The following is a 27,426-nucleotide window of genomic DNA, read 5'->3' as shown; positions in this document are numbered from 1 at the left end:
CACAATGGACTTTCCGCAGGATAGAAAAGCTGAGATTCTCAGGGCTGGAAAGCGGTGCAAGGAACCAGTGCTGCAGAGGCACAAAGGGCCCTGGGATTTGAATGAGAGAAGTCTCAAGGATGGGATAGCAAGCTCAGTGAGTTGACGGGTCTTGGTCACTCCAACTCCCTTTTCCCATACAAGTTTACTGGCCTGTTTTTCCTAATAATTGTCTTCTTTACGCTAAACTTGTTTAGTTCCTTTACCTCATAGGACAAGAGTCAGGTCTCCTGTCCTAATCATCCTGTCCTAGAGATACTCCATTTAGGTAGTGTTGTCTTAAATGTGACTTCAATTTGAAATGATTCAACAACAAGAACAACAAAAACATGGCTTCCAGATTTGGATTTAATTCTCCATCTGTGACCTGACAAGAGGAAAGTACTATGGGTCCACCATTTTTGCAGATCTAGCCATGATACTTCATAAACATATCTTTGAGAATGCAAGCTCCTTAAGGGCCATTCATTGACATTAGTTTTGTTGTCTCCAGATCACACAGCATATAGTCTTGCTTACCGTCCACTGGAACCCCCCGCTTCTTTTCCTATTTGATATCTTCTAGCTCCCCCTTCTCTATTTTATATCCTGATAAGCACAGAATTTTACCTCTATCCCAGCTTGTTCATATACATCTGATTGGATTAGATCTGTCCAGCCAAACTCTTTAAATCTTTACTCTATTATTCAGGTCATCCATGCCCTATCCCTCTCAGTTTCCGGTCCTAAACAGACTTGAAAAGCATGCCATTTATGTCTTCATCTAAATCACTATTTTAAAAATGTCAAGCAGAACAGAGAATGGAGGAGTGGTTTAATTATCTTCAAGTTACAATATGGAAATGAGGTTATTTCAGGTAGGAGAGTTTTAAGTTAGATTTAATTAAGACCACCTTAATAAGACTAGAACAGAATCTTGTAAAACCACAATCCCTAGAGATTTTTCAGATTAGAATCACTACAAAATTAGGCAGTACTGAGGAGTAAAAAGGGCACTTGACCTGACATCAGAAGACTTACCCTGGGGGTCTCCACTCTCCATTACTTTTTAACTGTGCTACCTTGGATAATCCACTCAACTTCCCAGAGGTAGCCTGTTTTCTTATGTGTAAAAATGGTCCCAATAATGTTTTCATTATCTCTCACAGGGTGGTGGTACAGTGAAAAGAGGCTTGGCTTTGAAGTGAAAAGACCTAGATTCAGATATTACCTCTGCTCATTACAGCCTTCCTTAGACTTTAGCTTCTTCATCTGTAAAATGGGGAGTGGGCGACCATTGATGGGGCTCCAAGGTCTTTGTCATCTCGCTACCTCTTATCCTATGATCAAATGAGGTAACATAAGGTGTATGAATTTCCCTGGCTTCCTTTAAATTTAAGATGAAATCCCACTTTCTGCATGAGGTCTTTGCAGGTTCCCCCCGTTACTAGGATTTTTTCTGAGATTACCTTTTCTTATATATTCCTAATTAATTCCATGTCTCCCACAGTAGAATTTTAGGTCCTTCGGGACAAGGACTATTTTAGCTTTTCTTTTCTTTGCATCCCAACATTTAGTGCTACCTCTGACACATATTTGGTGCTTAAATAGATGTTTGTTTTCACTTTAACTCTTTCCCCAATAGGTAGCCTATTGCTGGTCATATAATAGGTGTTTAATAAGTCAATCAACAAGCATTTATTAAGCATCAAACATATGCTGGACAGTATGTTAAAGGCTCGATAAATACCTGTTGACTGATGGATCAATGAAATCCACAAATGTAAAATGAGCAGATGCAGCCCTTCCAGCACTATAGAAATGTTGTCTATTGTTGTTGCTGTTTGTAGACTTAGATTATTGTTGTTTGTTCTTTAGCCTTTTTTTTTTCCTTTTGGCTGAGGCAATTGGGATTAAGTGACTTGTCCAGAGTCACACAGCCAGGGAGTGTTAAATGTCTGAGGTTAAATTTGAATTCGGGTCCTTCTGACTTCAGGGCTGGTACTTTATCCACTACATCAACTAGCTACCTCTCTTCAACCTCCATTCTTAAAGAGGATTATGACATTAGGAGGATGATATCTCGATCTGCACGTAGATTGGATTTAAGTGAGGCAGGACTGGGCAAAATCATCAGCCTCAAGCCTTCAGTCTATTTGGAGTCCGGTGGTAAGACATAGGTCAGGAAGATTGGTACAGGATCGCTGTTAACTGTAGGTGTGACTCTTTGAAAGATATTTGATTGAAATGCTTGATCCGCATCTGGTCACTGACGCCACAGTGAGACTGGTCAGAGGAAAGGGATTTTTCGAATTGAGAGAAGTGACTGTCTTCTTAGCCACACATATATGAGGGACTTGAGACTCATCAAAGAAAGCATCCATCTCCTCAAATATCAGCCTAATCTGACACTACGTGATGCTTGGGTCTCTCCGTTCAGATAAAGCCTCCATCTCGCATGATGAAAAGTCACCTAAGGGGCACATTGCCAGGCTTGGCCGGGCTTTTCCACTCCTGAATTCTTTGTTCAGACTAGTCCCATTATTTCTAAGGAGGCTCTAGAGGGCTTTTGAAAATGTCTAATGAGATGTTTTCTTTCTCGATGGTGGCAGGTGGTACAGCCATACAAAACTGAATGAATGACAGAGAAATGTCTTTGAAACAGCATCCCCGGTCCCCTCGGACATCACTGCTCTGCAGATGGAAGGAGGGACCCAGGAATCATTCTGCCTAAGAGCACTGCGTGCCCTGAAATAGGCTTATCCTGAGCACTGTGCAATTAGCACATTGAAATGTGCATAATACCTTGAAATTTGGGCTCCTAATCTGACATACTCTGTCTATAAAAAGAAACATTTTACTTTGAAGTAGCAAATTCCTGCTTTAAAGAATTTGATACTGATATTTTACCATCTAAGGCTGTTTTAAGTGGGATTCTGTGTGGTCTAGTGGGTGCCATGCAGATTTGGAGTCAAAGCTTCCATTTACTAATTTTATGACAGCGAACAAGTCATTTAGCCCATGTGAACCACAGTTTCCCCACTTATAAAATGGGAATAACCATTGCTGTTTCCTCCAATTCCAAATTGGATCAGAAAATTTGCTTCTCTGTGCTCTGCAGACTTTTAGTTTTATTTGTTTCCTTCATATCTGCTACCTTCCTGCCAAATCATCAGAAGATAGAGTTAGACCTCAAAGAAATTTTAGGGTTTGGTGAGTCCAATCTTCTCATTTTAGATATGAGGACTCTAAGGTTCTGATAAGTTAAGGCACAAGTCCAGATTCACACAATTTAGGATTTTAATTCATCTTCTTGTCTCCAAGTCACACTGCCTCTCACAATAGCTAATGATCAAAAGAAAGCTCTGATCATCTGGTTCTAGTTATGGTTAACTTTTGTTTTTTGAGTCTCCTTAATAAAGAACATCTCCAGGTCTCCCACTTTAATTTCTTCAAATAGTAGCCCTTCATCAGTATTTCCATCCTCTTTCTACTATGTTCACCAAAAGAATGGGAATATCACTAAAACTTATTGAATATGGCTAATATCATAATGCATTTCAGTCCTATCCCTAAGATAGTTTCTGTTACTGCATTCTATTGTATTCTCCTTATAATACTTATGCACATTTACGCATTTATAGCAAAGCAGGATGGTATAGTGGAGAGGGATGGATTCATGGAGGGAGAAAACTGGGTTCAAATTTCAACACAAGTGGTTAAATTAGTCTTGACAAGTCCCCTACTTTCTCTTGATCTCAGTTCCCTTCTCTGGGAAATGATAACTGGAGCCCTTTCCTTACAGGGCTATTGTGAGGAAGAAATGAAACTGTGCATGCAAATCATTTGGGAAACCTTAAATATTAAAGCCCACTTTCCATAATCATTATTAATTATTGTCTCCACATCACTTTCCTGACCATAGCTCTGTGATAGGTATGGTTGATATAAAAGTTGATAGGTAGTAAAAACATTATTTTCAAGTTAAGAGCAAGGAAACCGAGGCTCAGAATTACTAAAGGTCAAAGGGAAGGTCAAGTTCTTCCCCCCCTCCCCATGGTAAGGAGAGGAGTTTGGGATTTAGACTCAAGACTTTCAAACTTCAAGGGCAGCATTCTTCTCACTGGTTGATGCTGCCTTTCTTAGACCTTATTGTGAAAGTGTCTTAGCTCGCTTAATATTGTTAGAGAATCTGAAAACTGATAATCCCTTTTAAATAGAAATATAGAATAGAATAGAAAAAGAGGAGGGAGAGAAAGAGAGAGAGAGAGAGAAAGAGAGAGAGAGAGAGAGAGAGAGAGAGAGAGAGAGAGAGAGAGAGAGAGAGAGAGAGAGAGATATGGTGGGAGTTGAGGCACTAATAGTTTTATTAGCACTAGTTTCTGCAGGTTCTATTGTTCACCAGGCACTGACCATGCTCACACTAAGGCTTTTCAAGTGACAAGATGTCTTTTGTCATGAAAGCTGTGGGCCGTTCCTCTCGTGGTTGTCTCCATGGAGACAGCCACCGGATCAGGGAGAACTAAAGAAGATGCCTTGAAAATCAGCCCTGGCTCCCCAAATGGCCACCCCTCCTCCAACTGTGTTTTTTTTTTCAATGCAATGTCTGTTTCTCAGAAAGGATGGCAGTTGCCCGGAGCCTGGGGGAGAGGCAAAATAAGGATTTCAACTTGAGATTTCCAATAGACCTTGATTCTATCAAGACCTTCTAAACAGCCCATGTGAATATATTAACAAAGTTGAGATGGTTATAAAAATGGAGGAATGTAACATTAGTGAAAGAAACATGCCAGAAATTCAGGAATTCAATTCAAATCTGAGCACTCTGTTGACAATGTGCCAGGCTCCATAGTAGGCAGAGGGAGACACAAAGAAAGCCAAATCAGAATTTGTACTCCATCAGGAGGTTGCCTTTGTGGTGAGGGTCATCTAATTCCAGAAGGAAAAGGTTAGAAAGAGACTGAAACTAAGTTTTATTTTTTTAAGTAGATATTTAATGATACTTTTTGTTTTAATAAAAATCTTCATTTTCTTCCCTCCTTTTCTTTCCAAAGAGTTATCCCTTATAACAAAGGGGGGGAGGAGGGCGGGGAGGCTGGGGGAAACAGCTGTGCCAAATAAGCCAAGATATCAGAGGAGCAGAGTTTCGAACACAAAACGAACTTAGAAATCCTCCATTCCATCCCTCACCCCCATTATTTTATAGGATGAGGAAGCTAAAGGTTAGTTACTTGCCCAGGCTCATATAGCTGGTGTCTGAGACAGGAAGTGGACACAGTTTTTCTTTATTTCCAATCCAGTGCTCTATTCAATTCATCAGGCCAAGAGAGGCTGAGAAATGCACATTTCCCCACATCTGCCAAAAAGCACGGTCTTCTGATTTTTCAATAATTTTACACCTTCTCCACAGGGGATTTATCCAAAGAGTGGAATATGCAATCAAGTGGGAGAAGAGGGAGTTGGCTTTTTATTCTGAGCTACCATGGCGTGGTTAATTATGGGTTTTGCCCATCATAACCTCAGAATAAATATTAATTGATTGGAACATTCATTATCGAATCTGATGTATCAAATCATATTAAGGAAGCCTACCCAGGCAGAGAGGATCTAAAATATTAAATACAGGTAACAAAACAAGCACTCAAAATCACATTTTAAAACCAGGTCAGGAACCTAATGAATTGATTGGAATATTCATTATTGAATCTGATGTATCAAATCATATCAACGAAGCCTATCCGGGCAGACAGGATCTAAAATATTAAATATAGGTAGCAAAGCAAGCACTCAAAGTCACATTTTAAAGCCAGGTCAGGAACCTAATTAATCATGCCTTTTAAAGCAGTGTAGATCCAGTCAAGTGGGCAGCAAAGCCCATCCCTTAAATGACTGGAAAGGCTAGATCATATCATTAATGGCATAATCAATTAATATCTCAGAAAAGCAAATGGGCTCACAAAAAGCCAAGATGCAATCATTAAAGATGGGTCATCACAAGGTGACCTTATCCCTTTGCTGGACAGATTAACCTCAACTAATGAGAAAAGTGCAGCAGGTGTAGTTTGTTTTGGAAGAAAGCATTGGGTTAGCTAAAACATTGGGCAGAACTGGGTAAATGGAAATTTAATATGGATTTAATTTAAAAGTTACAATAAAAAAAAACAACCCTGTCCTATAGTAGAAATATTAAACAACACTGTCATATGAGGTAATATTCTAGGAACTTCTCTGTGGAGTCTCATGGGAGTGGAAATATGCTCTGGTTTCAGAGCCTCCCTCGATCAGCTTTATCATGATAGGAGATATTGCTTTGACTTTACAGTTCGAGAATGCTTTGCTTGTATAATGTCTGTGAGAAGGCTCATGGGATAGTGGCTAGAGACCAGGCTTTGGCACCAGTTTGCCCCTCTCTGGTACAGAGAAGCTGCAGATCTGGATCACCGAGGAAGTTTGTCTCCGGAGCCCTCTCACAGATCTAATCAAAAAATATATTTATTTTGTAGTTTTAATACATCTTCTCAGCTCCTCTGATCCTTAGATCTGAAGGGAAAGAAAAGACCAGTGGGGACATTTTGTTTTTGTTGTTCAATCATGTTAGACCCTTCATGATCTCACTGAGGGTTTTCTTGGCAAAGACACTGGAGTGAGTTGCCATTTTCTTTTCCAACTCATTTGACAGATGAGGAAACTGTGGCACATAGGGTCAAATGACATACCCAGAGTCACACAACTAGTAGATGTCTATGACCAAATTTGAATTCAGATCTTTCTGACTCCAGTGCTGGTACTCTATCCACTCCACCATCCAGTTGCCTCATCTGGGGGCTAGAAAGTAAATTGAAGGAAGGTAAGAGATCTGTCAGAGAAGGTATCACATGGGGCTTAAAGTTACAAATTTTGGACTCTAATAAGCAGAGTCCAGAAGCTCTCTAGACATAAGGGACTGAGGCAGGATATGGAGGCTTGTTGACTGGAAATTGAAAAGGAAGAGCAAGAGGTGACTTTGAGACCTTATGTGTACTTCTCTCATTTGCTTTCAAAGGGAACATGTGTAGACTCCTAATACTGACCAGTCCCAGACTAATCTCATTGGTCAGGGGAGTCTTGCAGCAACATATTTAACTCCTACCTCACCTCAAACAAGTCACAGAAAGTGTGATCCCCATTGCAGCACTGAGGGAGTTCCCTGCTTCTGAGTCACCCCCAAATGTCCTTGCATTGCCCTTGTCTGGTCAATCACAGCAGCCACCTTGATGGGAGATGGGACTGGAGAGCAATATGAATAGGGACTCAGGACTCTGGGAGGTAACAGTAGCCACTGCAAGGCTGCTTTGAGACATTGAGCCAAGGCAGGGAAGGAGAAAGGGGGAGACAGAGAGAGACACACAGAGAGAAAGACAGAGACAGAGAAACAGGAGACAGAAAAAGAGAGAAAAATGCGAGAGGCAGAAACACAGACAGAGACAGACAGACAGACAGAGACAGAGATAGAGACAAAGACAGAAGCAGACAAAGGGACCGACAGAGATAGAAACAGAGTGACAAAGAGAGAGAGACACAAAGATACAGAAACAGAGTGACAAAGACAGAAATGGGAGACAAAGAGAGAAATGACAGAGAAAAACAAAGACAAAAAGACAGAGACAAAGAGAGACACAAAGAGACAGAGAAATGAGAGACCGACAGACAAAGAAAAATGAGAGAGAGGGAAGGAGGGAGGAGGGAGAGAGAGAAAGAAAGTAAGAGAGAGAGAAAGAGAAAGTGTGTGTGTGTGTGTGTGTGTGTGTGTGTGTGTGTGTGTGTGAGAGAGAGAGAGAGAGAGAGAGAGAGAGAAAGAGAGAGAGAGAGAGCGCACGAGCAAGAGCACTTCTGAGTCTCACTAGGTGGCCCTTCCAGGCTCAGAACAAGATGAGATGCATTTTAAACAGCACATGCAAATTCAATTAGAAATGGTTCCCCTTCATCTGTGGAGCTTCTCATCCAGATTCCGCGCTAATGGCCAGGTTGAGCTGACCCAGTTGAAAATCCAAATCTGGCTTATTTTTAGCCTGTCTGTCCCCCAGCTTCTCCCCCCTTTCACTCCCTGCCTTTTCCATTCGGGCTGATAAATATCCCGGAACATTATCTGCCGGGCTGTTGAGCCCCTGTGGCCGCCACTTGATAGATAAAAGGCTCATTGTGTCTGGCCTCATGTATATTCAGAGGACCCAGGTGCTCCCCAGACACCCCTGTCTGAGTCCACTTCACCGAGGAGCTTTCCCCAGTTTCCCACCCCCACCCCCTGGCTCTCTGAAGCTCTCTAGTTTCCCATTCATTCTCATTCATACATTCATCATTTCATTCTTATATTCCACAATCAATCAACAAGCATTTCTTCAATTCAAAGGCTTACTTGGACACAGCTAAAGGATTAAAATATAAAAGTAAGATTAGCTTTCCCTGGAGAAGTTTAATTTCTCCTAATACTCCCCAAATACTGTCAGTTATTATTTTTATTATTATTATTATTAGCAAATCTTTGAGAGCAAAGACTATCTTTTGCTTCTTTTTGCATTCCCAGGGCTCAGAACAGTATCTGGCTCATAGTAGGTGGGTGACAAATATTTATTTAGTATTGTTTTCTTTATTAGACCCATGGAGCCTATAATCTAATCTAATCTAGAAACTCCCTTCTGGCTCTGGATATTCCGTTTTTATTTTTGTCTCTGTAGCCCAGCCCCTACCACTGTGCCTTGCATAAAATAGATATTTAATAAATGCTTGCTAGATTTAATCAAATTCCCAGTTCCCTCTCTGGATGGAGCCCATGACTCTTCTGGCCGAATGAAACAGCCTGCAGCCGAGAGAGAGTCTCTACAGGCCACTGGTGGTCCAATGGATTTTCCCAAATCTCTGGCACCCCAGATGCAGCCTGTTTTCTTGGATGGATACTCAAGATCTATGACGCTTACTGCATGATTCAGAGGGTCCCTCCTCTTATATAAGGATAGAGAAGAAACAATTCTATTGATATTAGAAATTTGTGCAGGAAGAAATTCCTTCCATTATTATAAGGCAGAATGCCCTTTCTATCCTCTGAAGTTGCCCTAAACACTGGGAGGTAAAGTGTCCCATAGCCCATATATGTCAGAGGCAGAATTTGAAGCCAGGTCTTCTTGTTTGCTGCTTCTCTTATCTTGCATATTCCCAATCAAATATGAGTTTCTTAAGGACAAGGATTGGTTCATTTTTTTAAATTATTTTTAGTGTTTATCACTGTTCTTGGCACACAGTAGGGGCTTAATTAATGTTTATTGAATGAATGAAGAGATAAAGCATTTATTAAGCCGTTAGTCATGTAACTGGTGCTATAGATCCAGAAAACAAGGTATCTCTGCTCTCCAAGGGCTTATACTCTGGTAGGAAAAACAAAACCTAAAGGGGAACTGAACAGATGGGGAGGGAGACAGGGAAGGTGAGGAAGGAGTTGGTATAAAGATGGAACCATGCCATGGGAGGATGCTCTGGTAGGGACTACGTTTGAGGCCATATTTAATAACATATTTAAACAAATAGCCCTGTGAATCACTTCACCCCTCTTCTGGAGCTAGGCAAATTTGACCCTTTTCTCTTTGTACTTTTTGTCCAGAACACTGCTTTTGTCTCCAGGAAGGTAACCTGCCTTCCACTGCAGCAAAGTACAGTGCATAGAAAGCAAAAGGCCCACAATGCTCTTAACAATCCTCAGGGTGCACCTGCCTGTTATCTCAATCTTTCCAAACTAATCCATCTTGAAAGGCTGGAATTCCCATCCAATGCTCAGGTTTCCTAGGCTAGCTGTGCCCTCCCTCCCCCTCTCCCCTATTTCTGAGACTTCTCTCAACCGCTCAGAAGCCAGCAAGGCTGGGCGTGGGCAGCAACTGGTTTTCAAGTGATTTTCTAGGAATTAAATGTTTGTGTGTTGGTCCTAAAGGCAGCCATGTGGCTCCCCTGTGCTCCATACAGAAAGCATCTCTCTTGCTCATTCTTTTTGCTTTGCTGGATAGGGGAAAAATACTTTTATGTCAAAAGACTGATGGTTGGACTTTCATTCTCTTGTTCATTGAGCAGGTCTGAACTCCTACGAGAAATTAGCTTTTGCTCTCCTTTTAGTACAGTGAAAATAGTAGGTGCTTAATAAATGTTTATTAACTGATTTTTTTTGTGTGTGTTCCTGTGGTAAACAATATACATAATAGATAAAATGCTAGGTTTGGAGAGGAAGATCTGGATTCAAAATCTACCTCACACTTACAAGGAACCATAGATTTAGAGAGCAGGGGACATCAGAGCTCACTGATCCAAGGCCTTCTTTGATGGATGAAGAAATAGAGGCCTGAAGAGATTGGATACAGTCTAAGTAAATGTCTGAGGTAGAATTCGAATGCAGATCTTCCTGACTGCAAATCTAGCGTTCTATCCACTATACCACACTGCCTCATCACTATGTGACAATGAGCAAGTCTTTAAAACTCTCTCAGCTTATTTCCTTATCTGTAAAATGAGGATAATAATAACACCTACCTCCTCAGGTTGTTGTTACTATCAAATAAGATAATATTTGTAAAACACTTAGCGCAGTGCCTAGCATATTGTAAGAACTATAGAACATCGGCTACTACTAGTAGCAGCAGTAGTAGTGGTGTTGTTCTAATTCTCATTATTATTCTTATCTTGGCTCTCTCATTTATTCCTGTGTCCAGTATGATATCAGACAAGTCAGCTCACCCTTTGGATCTCAGATTCCTCAGCTGCAAGGTGAGGATATTGGACAAGTTAGGGAGGAAAGGTGATCCAGTAGAAAGAGCAGTCTTAGGACTTGAGTTCAAATCCCTCTTTTGCTGCTTTGAGCTTAAAGCCATGGCAAATTACTTCAACTTGGAGATAGTTTCCACATCTGAAAATGAGAGGGTTGGTTTAGATGGCCCCTGTTTCCTTCTGGTTTTAATTCTACCATCCTATGCCCCGGGAGGTCCCTTGTATCCCCAAATCTATGAAATAATTAGCTTTTGGCTACTGGGGCTATTACCTGCTTCTTGGTTCTACTTTAGAATCATTTCTAATAGTATTGGTGTAGGGATACTTCCTCTACCAATGTAGATTAGCACCTGCTCTGTAACCTAGGAAAGGCAATTGGATAGTACAGTGGGTAGAGTACCAGACATGGAGTCAGGAATACCTGAGTTCCAATCAGCCTCAGATACTTACTAAATGTGTGACTTGAGCAAGTCACTTAATCCTGTTTGCCTCAGTTTCCTCACCTGTAAAATCAGCTGGAGAAGGAAATGACAAACCACTTCAGTATCTTTGGCAAGTAAACTCCAAAAGAGTTGTACATAACTGAAAAAGTATTCAATAACAATAACAATTGGAACTCATATTGGTTATCTAGGTTCCCTGAGAGAATAAGTGACTTGTCTAGTGTTGCATGGACAGCATCTGTCTCTCACAAACCTCAAAACCCTGGTATTCTATCTCCCAGGTAGTTCTCAGTTCATTATCCCATACTGCCTTTTCCTAGGAACTTACTTTTTTCCACTTTTATCTTTTATCTCCTTTGGATAACCTTCCTGAGGACAAGAGGCATACTACTTTTTTGTCTCTCATTTTTCTATCTTCTTCAGAGGTTAGGACAGAACTTATGGATGTGTGAGCTTGTCAAGGTCAGCAATCCCTCCTATCATTGAATATTAAGTGTCTAAAGCTAAATTTATGGAGAAAAAACATTTTTTAATAAACACCCAACTCCATGTCACCGTCTGGCCAATATCCATTCTTCATCCACTTAGATTTCCTTTTGTGAATTGCTTGAGTGGTCCTCTTTGAGGGAAGCATTGAAGAGGTTCATATTTCTCTGAATCTTAATGTCATCAGCACAAAGTTTGTCATAGATTGTAGTATCTGGAAAACCTCATTATTTTTAGATATGCTGATAAAATGTATTCTTCTTGAGGGCAAGAAAAAAGTTGGGCATTTTGCCCTTTGTATGCTTAGTGCTTGGCATATAGGAGGTGCTTAATAAAAGCTGGTTCAATGGAAGAGTAAATCTATAAAGAAGAGGTTTCCATTTAGATTTGGCACAGGATATCTGTCATGATGTTGTTAATACTTTAATCAACTGTATCTGTCCCAGTCAGTCATAGGACTCATTTTATAATTGTGCTTATTGCACCATTACACATTATCTTGGTTATTCAAACTAATAATGAATCATATAGGATCATTAAAAATGTCTGGAAAATATCTTGTTGGAAGAGATTTCTATCAAGTCACATACATTTTTTAAAACAATAAACAGCTCCTTAAATCTCTCCATTAATTGTGTAATAAGAATATTATTTGCTCTAGAAAATCTGTGAAAGTCTACCTTTTAATCCTTTTATTCAGGACATCTTTCTCATATTTACATCAAAGATCCCCTTGATATGCACACATAAGCCAATTTCATAAAGAGATAAGAAAGGAAGCAACTGGTTTTGCTGATATCTTTCTAATTCCTTTTAGTTAGTTATTTTCATAACACCAGCTGGGATCTTTTTCTTTCTTTGGGGATCTTTCGCTCCTTATAATACCTTGGAAATTGGTTCTCAATTGCTTTTAAAATCATGCCATCTTCACCGCAAATTTCTTCTATATTTATTTGGTCATGTCAAATTCTTTCTGACTTTCTTTTCATTAAATACCATTTCCACTTTTTCCCAGAGCATGTTGTGTGCTGAGATGTTACAGTTCAATTCCATTTTTATCAATTGTAAAATTAGGTCTCCTTAGAAATGCTACCACATGTCTCTCTTATATCTGCTTGCTGTTCTCTTTCCTATTTTGCCTATACAAGGTCTGCGGATGATCAGGCCTTTTGGATATCTATCAAGATTTTCATATACTCATTTTCCCTCTCCATTCTTCTTCATTATTTCATGAGGTAATACTGTTTATTAACTTCTGTCATCATCATATAATATTTTTCTCCATGAGTTCAAACATTAAACTATGTAAAACTAGAGTCTCTTCCCTTGTCTGCTACAGCCTTCATTTGACAGAAAGATCCGTTTAATGATTGGTGTGGTTTCTAAGTCCATCTGTATTCCTCTTTGTTACAATAGTATAGACACTGTGACCTTCCTCTAATGAGCAGAAATAATCACAGTTATTGTCTTTATTTTTTCCATTTTCCATTTTTCAGAGTCAATGGAAATACTCAGCATCCATGATTCTATGGGCATAAGGTTCTCCTCCCACAATTATGATCCAACAATTTCTATAATATGAGTTCAGACACTAAACTATGCAAAACTAGAGTCTCTTCCATTGTCTGCTACAGCCTTCATTTGACAGAAAGATACGTTTAATGATTGGTGTGGTTTCTAAGTCCATCTGTATTCCTCTTTGTTACAATAATATAGACACTGTGACCTTCCTCTAATCACAGTTATTGTCTTTATTTTTTCCATTTCCATTTTTCAGAGTCAATGGAAATACTCAGAATCCATGATTCTGTGGGCATAGGGTTCTCCTTCCAACAATTAAGATCATAAACTTTTAAAATTACCCATGCATATAACTTGTAAATAAAAAGCTAGGAAAATAAAAAAAAGATCATAAGCTTTCTATAATATGTATTATGTTTTAAAAATTGCCAAGGTAGACACGTAGAGTTTAAATGACTTTCTCATAATCACATAGTATCAGAGGTAGAAGTTAAATCTAGGCTTTTCTTCTTGATCCTAGAATAACAATTTGTCCATTATATCAAGGCACCCCTTTAAAATCAATACTATAAAAAGTATTCATATTAAATTTCTACAGTTTGCAAAATTATGGGAGTAGGAATAAAAAGGAAATGTGTGATGGGAATACAAAGATAAAAACTGGCTTTGCTCTCAAGAAACTCACATTCTATTAGAAACATATCCATGTAAATAGTTAAGTATATAAATGAAAATTTAGGAAGAAAAGAGATTACAAAGAAAGTTACGGAAAAATTTGGAGATATCACTTGAACTGACCCTTAAAAGAATCTAGGAATTTGAGGAAAGAGAGGGTAGGAGGGTATATATGTCTATTAGGCATAGGAGTTAGGAGTGGTGAAAAGGACAGTACTATTAGCCAAGTGTCTTATTAAGTCACTACAAGAACCCAGGGGAGAGGTGAAAAATACTTAAATTAGAATGATGGCTTCATGAGTGCAAAGAAGGGCATTGCTTTGAGATATGTTGGGTAGCTAGAATGGTCCCATTGAATAACTGATTGAATTTGGGGGTTTGAGAGAAGGGAAAGAGTCAAGGATGATTCAGAGGTTATAAACTAGAAAGACTAAAAGAATGACTGTGCCCTCAACAGAAATAGGGAAATTAGGAGAAGGCATGGGTTTGGCCGGAGGACAGTAACGAGTTCTATTTTGGATATGTCTAATTTGAGATGCCTATGGGATATCCGGTTGCAGATGTCCAACAGACAAATGCTAATACCACACTGATGCCCAGGAGAGAGAATATGTCTGTTTAAATAGGTCAGTTTTGAACTATTCCAATCGCATTTACTGTCTTTTCATCTTTATCTTTTTTTTTTTAATTGCTGCTGATTTTTGACCTTTGTTCTAATTAGTCAATAGTCTGACTATATACAGATAAACTGTTCTGAAATGACTACTAGACTGGAAACAGGTTACTTCCTGTACTTTAAAATAAAGTCAATTTTTTTTTAATGATATCATCTGGTTGTTTGCCACATCCTGTGCCTTCAAGCATCCTAGACTTAGATCTGGAAGAGATTTACAGACTCTCTCTGTGGTCATTTTACAGATGAGAAATCTGGCTCAGTGAGGTTAAATAATCCTGAAGGTCATACAGGTGGCAAAGCTAGGATTCAGAGCTTGGTCTTTGGATTCATTCTAGCATTTCCTCTCTCTAAATCTATTTTCAAACTCTTCTGGAAAGAAATATTCATCAGCTACAGACAAGAGACATATGAATAGTGTCTAATGAAATAAAATGGACTTAAAGGTGCTTTGTGAATGTAGAATTCAGCTGAATTGCAAAATTACTTGGTTTCAATTTATAAATTTCCAGTGAAGTGCCTGAGGGGATCTCTGCTTGTCCTGCACCGTTTACCATTTTGCCCTTGACTCAGATACAGGCCTATGCAGTTTGGGGGTAACTTAAAGAGGGAGATAGGTAGCACACTGAATGACAGGATCCAAAAAGATCTTGCCCAAATGGAACAGCTAATGAAAATGAAATTAAATTGAGATACTTAACAATTATCCAAAAATAGTGGGGAAGGTGGGGTTCCCAGCTAATCAGATTGGACTTAATACCACTAAAGGCAGGAAGGTTTGAAAACTGACTTAAGCATTTACTAAGTATTTGTTTAGCTCTGTGTCTTGTAGTGGTCAGTGCTTACCACACACTTGTTGATTGATATCATCTTGGTCAAAGAGCCTAACCTTTCTAAGCCTTATTTACCTCATTAAGATGAGGATAATGATCACAGCCATATTTATGCCAAAGGGTTTTTGTAAATTAAAGCATTTTACAAACTCCAAAGAGATGTATGGCTATAGCTAGTAATATTGTTCTTTTCACATTTCCCAAGTAGTTATTCTCCTTTTAACAATTATACCTTGTTCATTTTAACATTAATATTTTAATATTTTGAGTTCCAAATTCTTTTCCTCTCTCCAGTCCCTCCCCCACGTACTAGAAAGATAACCAACATACTATCAGTTATATGTAAAATCACGTAAAATATATTTCCACATTAGCCATGTTACAAAAAATAAAAAGCCAGAAAATAAAGTGAAAAAAGTACCGAGCAGTTTTTCTCAATGACAGCAGCTGAATTAGGGTATTAGTTTCAAGATCAAAGAATCAACACTGTGTAGATTATTACTCTTCTGGCTTAATATATTTGCTGATTGATGGAAAACCAGGAAACCTATGAGCCCAACCAATTAAGCTTCTTTCCAGTGTCGTCCTCCAGATGCACTACCTTCCTTGCTGTGCTAACAATTTATTTAGAGCTGGGTAGAGAAAGAGTTACCTGCTTAAATATCTGCACCAAACTCTATTCCTTTTCTTTTTTCTGTAGCATCGATGTACTTTCATCGATGGTGCCATTAGCTACAAGCTGCTGAAAAAAAGGCAATTCAAGACTGTGCAAGTTAGCTACTGAAAGTACCTTCAAAAGAAGCTACTGTGAAAAGGAAGGTGTTCTGTCACTGAAGCACATCCCCTTGAATTGTACAAAGAGACTTCTTTTTCGGGAAGCATAACTCTTGAAAACTAGACAGGACTGCTCCTAGAATAGCTAATTGTTGTGCTATCGGCTTCTTGTCTTCTGATCCCAGATTAAGTCTTGTGCTGTTTCCCAGATGGTCAGATTGTACTTACTACAGCTGAGTTTCTTTCCATGTTTCAACATCACCGTTGTCCTAATTCCTAGATTTTCTGATTTTTCCTTTACCTAGAATTATAGCCACTTGACTTGGTTTCTTCTTTTCATTTAATCAGAGGCATTTAAGAGAAGGATTTCTTTATTGTACTTTGCCTATCAAGCTCTCACTCCCAGTTTGATGTGTCTCACCAGGCGTGCCAGCAACTAGGTTGGACTTGGATCAGCAATCTCAACCTTTCTCAGTCTCAGTTTTCTACTCTGTAAAATTAGGATAATTACAAAGTTGTCATGAAAATCAAATGAGATAATATTTGCAAAAGGGCTTAGCACAATGCTCACACTCATTATGTGACATTTCAAAATTTTGAAAGTTTAAACTGGCCATTTGATTTCTCTTTAGTGATCCCAGTGAAAGATTTGCAGGAATTAACATGTTAAAATCGGGAAAGAACTGATTCTGGAGTCTGAAGATTTGGAGTCAAGTTGTACCTCTGACTTCAACATGTGTCACCTTGCATACTCACTTAATGTACCTAGGACTCAGTTTCCTCATCTGTAAAATAAAAAGATTGAGCTAGATGGCCTTTGAGATTTCTATGAACTGAACAACTATGCTGTTATTAAAATAAGTCTTTAGAACCCTTGGTTTTTATGAGAAATGAATGTTCTCATATTTAATAGTTAATTATTGTAAGATTTTCCCCCATTCCTACCTTCTCATCCAGCAACCAACCAGAGCAGGAAATCTCTCTTAGAGATTTACCCAGGCCGAGATCTAATCAGACAGCAAAAGAAGTTCTAAGTAAAAATTCCTGCTTGTTGTGTTTACTCATTTGAGGGAAAAGGTGAATTCACCCTATTATTAAGAAAGGTGATGTGGAAATTGATGTCTCTTTGACTAATATTTAAGTGACCTCAGTCAGGTATTCTAAGACTTTCATTTTCATATAGCCCCCACCTCTCTTTGCGATAATCAGTCCAGGTTGATTGCCACCCCTCAGGAACATCACAGGGCTATGATCCCAGCAGCACTAGTGGCCTTTGGTCTAAGAGAAACAAGTAAATGATCATCTTTTTATTAATAACTTGCTGATCTTATTTTATTAATAAAATCATTGAATTACCCCAAAACTATGTCTCTTGAATCTTTTTAAACATCATAGATTTTACATACCCAACTTCTCCCTGTGTCCCACAAACACAATTTGCCAAAAGTAAGATAGTCAAAGATACCCTTTGCTTAAACAGGTAAGTTCTTGGAGACATAATCATTCCCATCTGAGTCAGTGCCACTTCCTTGGCCCAAAGAGAAACTTAATGCATCCAATAATCTTCAGTGCCAACCTCATGATGATTGTTTTTCACTCAAATGTTGCAAACCTTTCATTAACACTAATTAGGGCATTTACTTGGAGTCAGTCAGTAAAAAGAAGCCTGTTAGATGTAGGGAAGAGTTAACTAGAGATCCTCAGTGGTAGTAAGAAATTGAAGAAAGAAAATTCAAAGTGAAATACGCTCACCTCCCATGGGATGCCATTTAATCCCTGGCAATTACATTAAGCTCCATATTAGATGGAAGGTTGTTCCAGGGAGAGTCCAGCCTGTGCTCACCTACACATAATGCTGGCAATAATATCCCAGATGTTGTCTTGCCAGTGGTGATAAAGCCACAGATTTGAGAAAGAAAAAAGCATTTAGGTGAAAAGAACAATGGTTTTCGTAGTGAAGAAAAATGTCCTTACTGAAAGATAAAACCAGAATTAACCTATAATCAGATGAACAGGTATCCTTTTAAAAGTAAATTACCAGTGTCCAAAGAATATTTTAGGGGACTGCATACAATCTATACCTCTTTTCTAATTGAGCGAGTTGGAATAAAACAATAGTCCATTCAGTTGATTGAGTTTGATTTGTACTCTAATAGTACTTTAGGTCAGGAGCAGAATTATCTGTCAGATTGACTAACATATAGGGTTTCATATTTACTTTTCAAGATGATTGCTGAGGGAGAAGGTGACTTGGAGTTTTGTCTGTGGAGATACACACACACACACACACACACACACAGAGGAGTGTGTTGCTTCCTTTTCTTAACATCCAAAAACAATTCTTCAGAAATGTATTATCTTTCCCAGTGTTATGATCCTAGACCCCTTCCCCCATCTTCTGTACACTCAACACCCTATAAAACATTCATCCAAACTCATACTAGGAGTTGGCAGTTCACTCTGGCTGAATCCCCAGGTATGCCGCTTCTAAGATTTCCAACTTTCCATTAATTCTCATGAAAATAACTCCACTAGGATCAGAATGCAATTTCAGCTTCCTGGGGGGACGGGGTAAACATTGGCAATCTTTGAGAGATGGAGAAGGATGTTCCCAGAAGCTTTCTTGCATCAGCACAGCAGAGCCCCTGGCTGTGTACAGCTGATACCACTTCCTAGAACTGGATGTCACAAAAAGAGGTATTAGTTTATTGGAGCTTACTATAAGGTCTTCAGTTTCTCCGTGTTGGGTCTAATTTTTTAATAGTTTCTAGTATAAAGTTGTGAATTCCTTAGGTAGTTTATTAAATCTTTTTTTACTAGAATGATGGGGGGGAGGTCTTTAGGTCTTATTACAAGAGAAACTCTGTTTTATATAAACTCAATATGTAGAAGCTAAATAGAGCTACTTGAAAAAAGATTAATTGTACAGTTTGTTGCTTTTTAAAAGAACCTATGGAACTCTGTAATGGTTAAATACTGGATCACATTTAAAATGATTCACTTACCAGAAGTGGTGGGATTTAATGCCAAATATTCTTGACTTTGAGGTCAACTCTCTATCCACTCTCAGTTGGGAATATCAACAAAAATACAATCATCTTTGCCCTTGAGGAACTTCCATTCTACTGGGCTGAGTGAAGGGAAGGGGACATAGTTCAGAGCACATCTACACAGGGCATAAGCAACAATATCTGGCTCAATTGGAATTAGGAGGTGGTACTTGAGCTGAACTTTATGGACATCTAAGGGTTCCAAATGGGAAAGCATTCCAGATTGGATAGTACAAAGACTAGGTGTGATGTATTGGGTATTAGTAGCTTAAGTTGTCACTGCATGTCAGGGAGAGGTAAGGAATCCAGTCAGGTTTGTTTCCTAAGTCTAGGTAAGGACTGCACCATATCTCTGCTTGCAAATAAGAAGACTGAGTCTCTTCCACATTCATCTCACAAGTTAGCACTCCGTTTGAAAGTGGGCTGTCTTGGAGTCCACTGCTTGGAGCAGTTACCCTGTGAGAGAGCACACTGACTGGGGGCTGGAATTTGATTTGTTTCAGCAACCAAAGCAATCTACCCTGAGGGCACTGACTGGGCATCTGGCAGCAGTTCCATCTCCACCTCCCTTTTAGGAAGCAAAAGGAAGCTGGGTTTTCTGATGCCCTCCATTTGTTCATATGCCCTTCAGTTACTTGGCTTGTGAAGAATGGAAGATTACCCTTCCAACTTTCCTCCAAATCAATATTTGTCTTCAGATGTCATAGTTCAGTCAATAACCATCCCTGTTATTCTTTTGGATGAAGAATCTGGATTCGAATTATTCTAAGTCTCTGGAACACAAAGTCCCCATTTAAATTCAGAGGTAGTTTTGTACGAATTTCTGTCTCTATCTCTGTTTCTCTTTGTCTGTCTGTGACTTTCTTTTTCTCACTTTCTTCTCTCTCATCTTCTCTTTTCTTCCACTGGGACTCATCCTGCCCTGCCCCATTGCTCCTTTTTCCACACCCCAAATCTATTGAAGAATTCTCTAGAAATGTTTTTCAGTTGCATGATCTTGATGAGCCAAGAACATTGTTGATAGGGGGAAAGTAGGTGATTTTCACCCTAGAGGATCATGTAAGGTCACTTTCCATTGTTCCAGGAAAATCCACAGAAAAAGTCTCTTTCCCTTGGAATGCCCTTCTGTATACATGGTGATGTCCTTGGCAGCTGAAAGTGGGGAGTCAGACAGCTCCTTAAACAGTGACAGATGGCCCTCTAGACCGCAAGGCAAATAGAAAGGACGGAAAGACCTTTGGAAACTCAGATGCTAATCAGCTATTCCTCTGTCTCGAGATTGTCACTTCTAGGTCTTTTTTCTTCCATCTCCTGGGCTTAAAAGGACTTTCTCTCCCTTCTACCCTCTTCTTCATCTTTGAGATTTCACATCATTTATATGGAGACAAATGTGCCCAGTCACCAAAAGTCTTTTTTTTCCACAGCAATACTTGTGTGGCCCGTTTTGTGGGAAATTCTCTCATTATTTTAAAGTGACTCTGAATCTGACAGATTTCTATTTTTACCCAGATGCACTTATTTTAAGAACAGTACAACATAAGTGAGCTTGACTGATCATCAGAGTGAAAAAAGTCACATTAATGTGTTCAAGTTGCAGGCAATGTAGCATGGTGGATGGGGCTCTCTGCATGTAGTATCAAGGGACTTGGGTTAAATTCCAACTCTGAATCTTCCCAATTTTTGTGACTCTGGGCAAGTCATTTAATATCTGAAAGCCTTTTCATCTACCAAGTGGGTACAATAATCATTTAACTGATGGCTGCAGAAGATAACTTTGAGAAAAGAATTTTGAAAAACTTATTTATTTGTTCATTCATTCATGATAAGCATTTATCAGTCACCTATGGCACAGCAGGTCATAGAAACAGGGGGTGAAGTGAAAGAAAGCAAAACATCTTCTGAATATAATGATTTATATTCTATCTGGGGAAAAACAAGTTGACAGAAAAGTTAATGCCAAAAAAAATGCAAAGTAATTTCTGAGAGGGGGAAACTATTGATGAGCTAGCTAGCATCGGGCCACATCATGGACTCTTAGCCTTTTGTCTAAGGACCAGCCTAGGTATGTTTAAGAGGTCAATCATTAAGAGGTTCATCACCAGAAGCATCACATGATGATGAAAGTTTGGACCCCAACAACCTATCAAAGTCATCCTCTGACGGGAAGAGACCATGAAAACTACAGATCTGGAAGTATAGACAAAGCCCAACCAGCCAGTGCATTGACGACGGTTGACAGGAGAGTAGAGGCAATTATATTCAGTCAACAGACCCTTTTATACATGAGTCTGTTGCCTGAATATAGTCACCTCCACACTCCACTTCACATCGCACCAGAGAACCAACGCATTGAGGAACTTCTTCTTATTTCTGGAATTGTCAACTACATCCTTCCTGATGGCACATTCATTGGCTACATCTGCCTGGAATAGAATTCACCAGGAAGAACAAATTGCTAATGATTTGTAAATTCATGGTATAAAATAATCAAAGAAACACTAGTGTTCAACGGAATCACCGGCAACTCTTGAAGGCAAGGAAACAAATATTTATTAAGCACTATATGTGTGGTACTTAAGAAAAAGAGGATTAAAGAGCAAAGAAATTCTGAAAAAAAATCTGACAAAATCCTTCAAAGAAAGTAAGCACATACACTGATACTTAATGACTATGGCACAAGTTTGAGTACAGGGAAAGTTGACAAAACCTTGATTTAGAAATTAGAAACAAAAATGACCAAATGTTAGAAGCCTGGTATCTATAGTATTGTGACTTTCCTTTGAGAAGAAAGTTAGAAGGCACTAAACATGGTAAGTAGAAAATGTTATTTTAAAAGATGAATTTGATTATTCTGGAGTTCCAAAGAGAAAGGAAATTACTAGTTGCTCATTTGTGAGTCATTTCTAAATCAGCTATGTAGGGAGGCCAAGAAAACCCCAAATAGGGCCACATAAAGTTAGAGATAACTGAAAAACAACAAAAAAATGAGATAATTCCTATAAAGTGATTAAAAAACTCTACAAATAGGAATCTAAAATGCAGAGGTGGGGGTGGGGTGGAGAAGGATTGTATTTTTAATGCCAAAATGTTAGCTAGAAGTATTAATGGGCAAATACTCCTGACATGGTTTCCAAATAATTTTCATGTTTGTCAGTCAGAAAATATTAACTAACCAACATTTAAGCTCTAAGAAAATTGCCTTAATTATTATCCTTAAAGTGAGATTCCATCTAGGTTTAAAAACAAATATGAGAGTAATCATCTTCCCTGGCCATAAATAAATCTGATTATTTTCAAGGCATAGAGGGCTATTGTAGCTTATGATGGAACAGATGTCAGTGATAGGGAAAAAGATTAATTCCAGACAGGCTAGCGGAAGTGGTTCTTTCTCAGATTCCTTTTATGTACTTACTTCTTTCTCCTAACCAAATTCTCATAATGACAATGAGGCAATTGATCAGAAAGAATTGATTAAACCCCTATTATGTTTAGAAATTGAGAATCCAAAGGCAAAGATAAAAGGATGCCCCTGTCTTCGAAGACCATACATTCTAGAGAAATGACCTTCCATCTATTCCACTTCTTTTCACAACACAGAACATTTAGTAAGCACTTTCTGTATGCCAGGCAGCATGATAATACAAGCAAACAACACAATCCCTGTCCTTAAACATGTTAATAATTGAAGACAGTATATAAATAGCAACTAGAGGAGCATGCACACTTGATAGGCAAAGCTGTGTAACATGGAGATGGTAGGGGAATATCTACTGAGGAGTCTTGGCTCTAGATGAGATAAATTGAAAATTGACTTATCTGAGTCAGATTGCCCAGAGTCAAAACCCAAGAGTTTGTGGGTAAAAGCTAAGGACAAAATGATAATACAGGCAAAGTGTGGTAGAGATGTTGTTTGAAGAAAGATTTTCATAGCTGAATTTTATCATCATATGATTGCTTGAGAAGAAGACCAGTGTCTCCTAAATTAAGCATCTTCTATCCAATTGTTATTCCTACTTGGGCTTGAATCTTCATTCTGATTTCACAAGCTTTGTGATTGCTTTACTTTTCTGGGCCTCTTCCTCTCTGGCTCTTCTTTTATGTTACAGGGAGCATCACTAGACCTGGAGTCAAGGAATTCTATGTTCAAAATTTGCCTCAAGGTTTTATTAACTGAATGAATGGCCATAGACAAGTTGATTAAGTTCATTGAGCCTCAGTTTCCTGAGCAAAATGGGGCTAATAATCATCCTATCTACCTCATATAGTTGGTGTAAGGAAAGTATTTGTTAATCCTTAAAATGTGCTACATTTATTTGAGTTATAATTCAATCTCCTATCACCACCACCATCATCACTGCCATCATCAGCCTTTTCTCTCAATCTGCTCCATTTCAAAAGCCCCCTAACTCATCTCTGAGCTCCAATCTTTTTCAACTCTGATCTTGAGTACATTGTTATTTGCATTAAGCTTCCTGAGACATTAATTTGATTGCATCATCCCTACTTAAAACTTTAAGTGAGTCCCCAACATTCTATAGGTCTAAACTCTTAAGGGGCTATTTAGTCCTTGGCAGTGTGGGTCCATTTAAATATTCAACTGTGCTTCCCACTTTTCTCCCACCCGGACCCTCCACTGCATCAAAATTCAGTTCAATCCAATAATAATTACTAATCATACCTTATGTGCTAATCACCACTCCCTGAAACAATCTTTGGTGTTTCCTGCATTCACATCTATAATCTTTTAATTTCATCTGCCTGAAAGAACCTTTCTCTTAAATTCTAATACCAATTTGTAAGAATGACAAAGATATCCCACATTTGTATAAGGCACTCGTTCTCAGTATTTTTTGTGTCCATGGGCAAAGTATGTTAAAAGCCTATCGATGCCTTTGCAGAATGATGTTTTTAAATTAAAGGGAATTTTCAATTTCAGAAGATGTCATTTTCCCATCCAAGTGAACCTTTGGTGAAAAGCTTTAAATTTGGCAAAACATCTGCCTCTCACTCTTCAGTGTGGTTTCTGTAAGCATTATTATCCTCATCCTACAGATGAAGAAACTGAGTCTCAGAAAAACCACATGATCTGCACAAGGTCACACATGTCAAAGTCTTCAAGGTCACTTTCATTTGTCCAAAAAATAAATGAATGAAAAATATTAAGTTCTAGTTGAATACTAAGGAGATAAGTACAAAAAGTTAAATATTTCTTGCTTAATGAGGAACTTGAGAAATGAATAGATGGATGGGTATGAATGAGTGGCTGAATGAATTAATGATGCTCAAATCAGTCAGTAAGTTAGGCACGAATATGCCAGGAAAATGACTATATGTTATTCCATAAATAATGGGGATTTGTTGAAGTTTTTTGAGCTGGGGAAGTACTTGATCTAGCCCATCATTAGGAAGATTATTTCCCAAGATTTGTGGAGAATGGGTTGGAGAAGTAAAAAAAAAATGGGAACCAGAAAGACAATTCAGAAGTAGGAAAGTAGCCTAAGTGAGGGGTGATAAAGACCTGGATTATGTTGGTGACTTTGTTAGGTGGGAAAAAGGAGTATATAGATAGGTAGCATGGAGGTAGAAATGTTGAGAATTGCAAGAAATTGGATAGGAGGGATAGGAGAGGGAGAGCTTTCAAAGAGTTGAACCTGAGTGACTGAGATACTGTACCACAGAGAGAGATTGTGACGGTAAAATTGCTGGAAATTGGCAATTAATTGGATGAGATATGATAGGAACAGAAAAGCATTGAACCTACATGACTAAAAAGTTAGTGAGGATCTCAGCTGGATATTACTTGGTATCCCTTCCAACTATGATACTGTATTATGCACTTGGAAGAAATTGTATGTGTTGGAAGGGACTGCAAGTTGCTTAAGACCTAGGGTATAGAGAGCACCAAGGAGCTTAGCAGCAATTAATCCATGACTCAATTGATGGCAGAAGTATCCTTGAAAACATCGTCTGTGTCTGTGATTGGGTGTGCCTTTGACTGAGGTCATGGGACTTCATAATTAACGAATTAATGGTATGGCTTCATTATTTTAGAAGCATTGTGGATCCCAGTATCAGGAACACACATATTGAAAGGTCCTTGTAAAAACATATTCTAAAACCAGAGAAAGACTTTTCAGCATCAGAAACTTATTATCTGTGTGATCCTTGACAAATCACTTCTTTCTTTATCTTACCTTATGGGAGTAAGAATAAACTACCTCACAGGGTTATTTTAAGTATCGAAAAAAGATAATATTTAAAGCATTTAATGCATTTCATGACATATAATGATTGCCATATAAATGGTTATTTCCTTTTCTTTCTCTCCCTCCCCTTCCCCATCTCTTCTCTTCTATAATTAATAGCATTTTATCAGATTGACTTTTTATTATTGATATTTTATCAGTTAGAAGTCAATCTGATTTTGGCATTCAAACTAAGGCTCTTAACCTCTTCCCTATTGTTACCTGCCTCCCCTTAACTTCCATTTTATTTCTGAGTCATGGTTTGCCTTTACTTTTCCACAATTATAGCAGAAGATTGTTCTTTGAGGGAACATCTCATATTTCTTAATTATGTAGCTTTATTTATTTTGAAGTGATGCATGTAAAGACTTTTCAGATCCATATTTCTAACTTTAGAGTAGAGAAAATATTAATCCTTTTTCTGTCTATTCAATCATTTCCAACTCTTTGTGGCCCCAGTTAACATTTTCTTGGCAGATATATGGGAGCAGTTGTCATTTCCTTTTCCAGTTCATTTTATAGCTGAGGAAACTGAGGCAAGCAATTAAGTATCTTACTTAATTAAGGTCACATACAAAGTGAATGTTGGAGGCCAGGTTTTAACTCAGGAAAGGGAGTCTAGCTGCCCTCAAAGTATTGAAAGTTTATTTCAAATGAAATTAAAGATTCAAAAATTCAGTGAGTTTGTTCCCTCAATTAAATAAATCGACTAACTAAATTAATTAATTAAATCTTTTTCCTAAGAAGATACTTCAGGCTTGGAGGGAAATACTCCTGATATACTCATTGCTAGAATCAGGACATTTCTTGTACAACAGAACCTCTCAGGAGAGGTATGGTGGATAGAAAGCTGGTCTCAGAAACAAAGAAGACCTAGATTTATGATCTGCCTCTGATGTATACAAGCTGTATGACCATGGGCAAGCCATTTAACTCCAGGTGGCTCTGTCCAATTCTAATTTGCAGAATAGGGCACATTTGCTTTGGTGTTGGGAATTCCCCACACTGATTGCATCACAGGTCTGAATCATTACCATTTAGATTGCATGAAGAAAGCCCAAGTGTCCACTTTTCAGCCTTCCACTTCTTAGCTTGTTTCCTGCATCCAAGCCATTATCATTATCCTTTCCACTCCCTCACTCTAAGCTTGAACTCTGTTCCTCATTCCCCCTACTCTGAACTTTGACCTTATCTTGTTGAAGACCCAGGTCTCCAGGTCACTTCTCAATTATCCCCACTCCATACGGGTTCACAGGTACTACCCTTGCCAGCTGCTCTTTAGGCCTTATTTTTCCCCACTGGAATATGTTTCTCAATAGCACAGAAAGTCTTGCTTATTGTCTGCATTTGTAATCCCAGTGTTCAGGCCCTAACACATAGTAAGTGCTTAAGAAACGCTCTCTCTATTCACTAGAACAGCTGTGATCTGTCTTGGTCAGACTGCATATGTCATGCTGGCCTTAGCTCTGAACAACACTGCTGAAAATAAAGTCTTGGGACAGCTAGGTGGCACAGGGGATGGAGCGCCAGTCTTTGAGTCAGGAGTGTCTGAGTTCCAATCCAGCATCCAATCCAGCATAAAGCACTGGCTTTGTGACTCTGAGCAGGTCACTTAAGTTCAGTTGTGGAAGAAAGAAGGAAGGATAGAAAGCTGGTAATTGGGACCTTGCAGAATATTCTTAGGGACATGATCAGGATAATATAGGGCCTTAAATCTATACTATAAGGGGATGTGATAACTGTCTTCGAATATTTAGAAGGCTGTTATATAAAAGAGGGATTACACTCTCCCCACCCCATACACATTCACACATACACCCCCACACATAAATACTCATGCGCACACACACACACACACTCTCTCTCTCTCACACACACACACACACACCTCTCAGGGCAAAAGTAGGAATGATATTTGGAAATAGGAAAGAA

General features: G+C 38.7%; 1 protein-coding gene across 1 annotated transcript in view; it reads left to right on the top strand.

Moving 5' to 3' along the window:
• CADPS (calcium dependent secretion activator) overlaps positions 1 to 27,426 on the top strand; it is a 542,165-nt gene that overhangs the window by 127,114 nt on the left and 387,625 nt on the right.

Source organism: Antechinus flavipes, chromosome 1 (genome assembly GCF_016432865.1).
Source record: "Antechinus flavipes isolate AdamAnt ecotype Samford, QLD, Australia chromosome 1, AdamAnt_v2, whole genome shotgun sequence".
NCBI lineage: Eukaryota > Metazoa > Chordata > Mammalia > Dasyuromorphia > Dasyuridae > Antechinus > Antechinus flavipes.
This window is presented reverse-complemented; position numbering and strand designations above follow the sequence as displayed.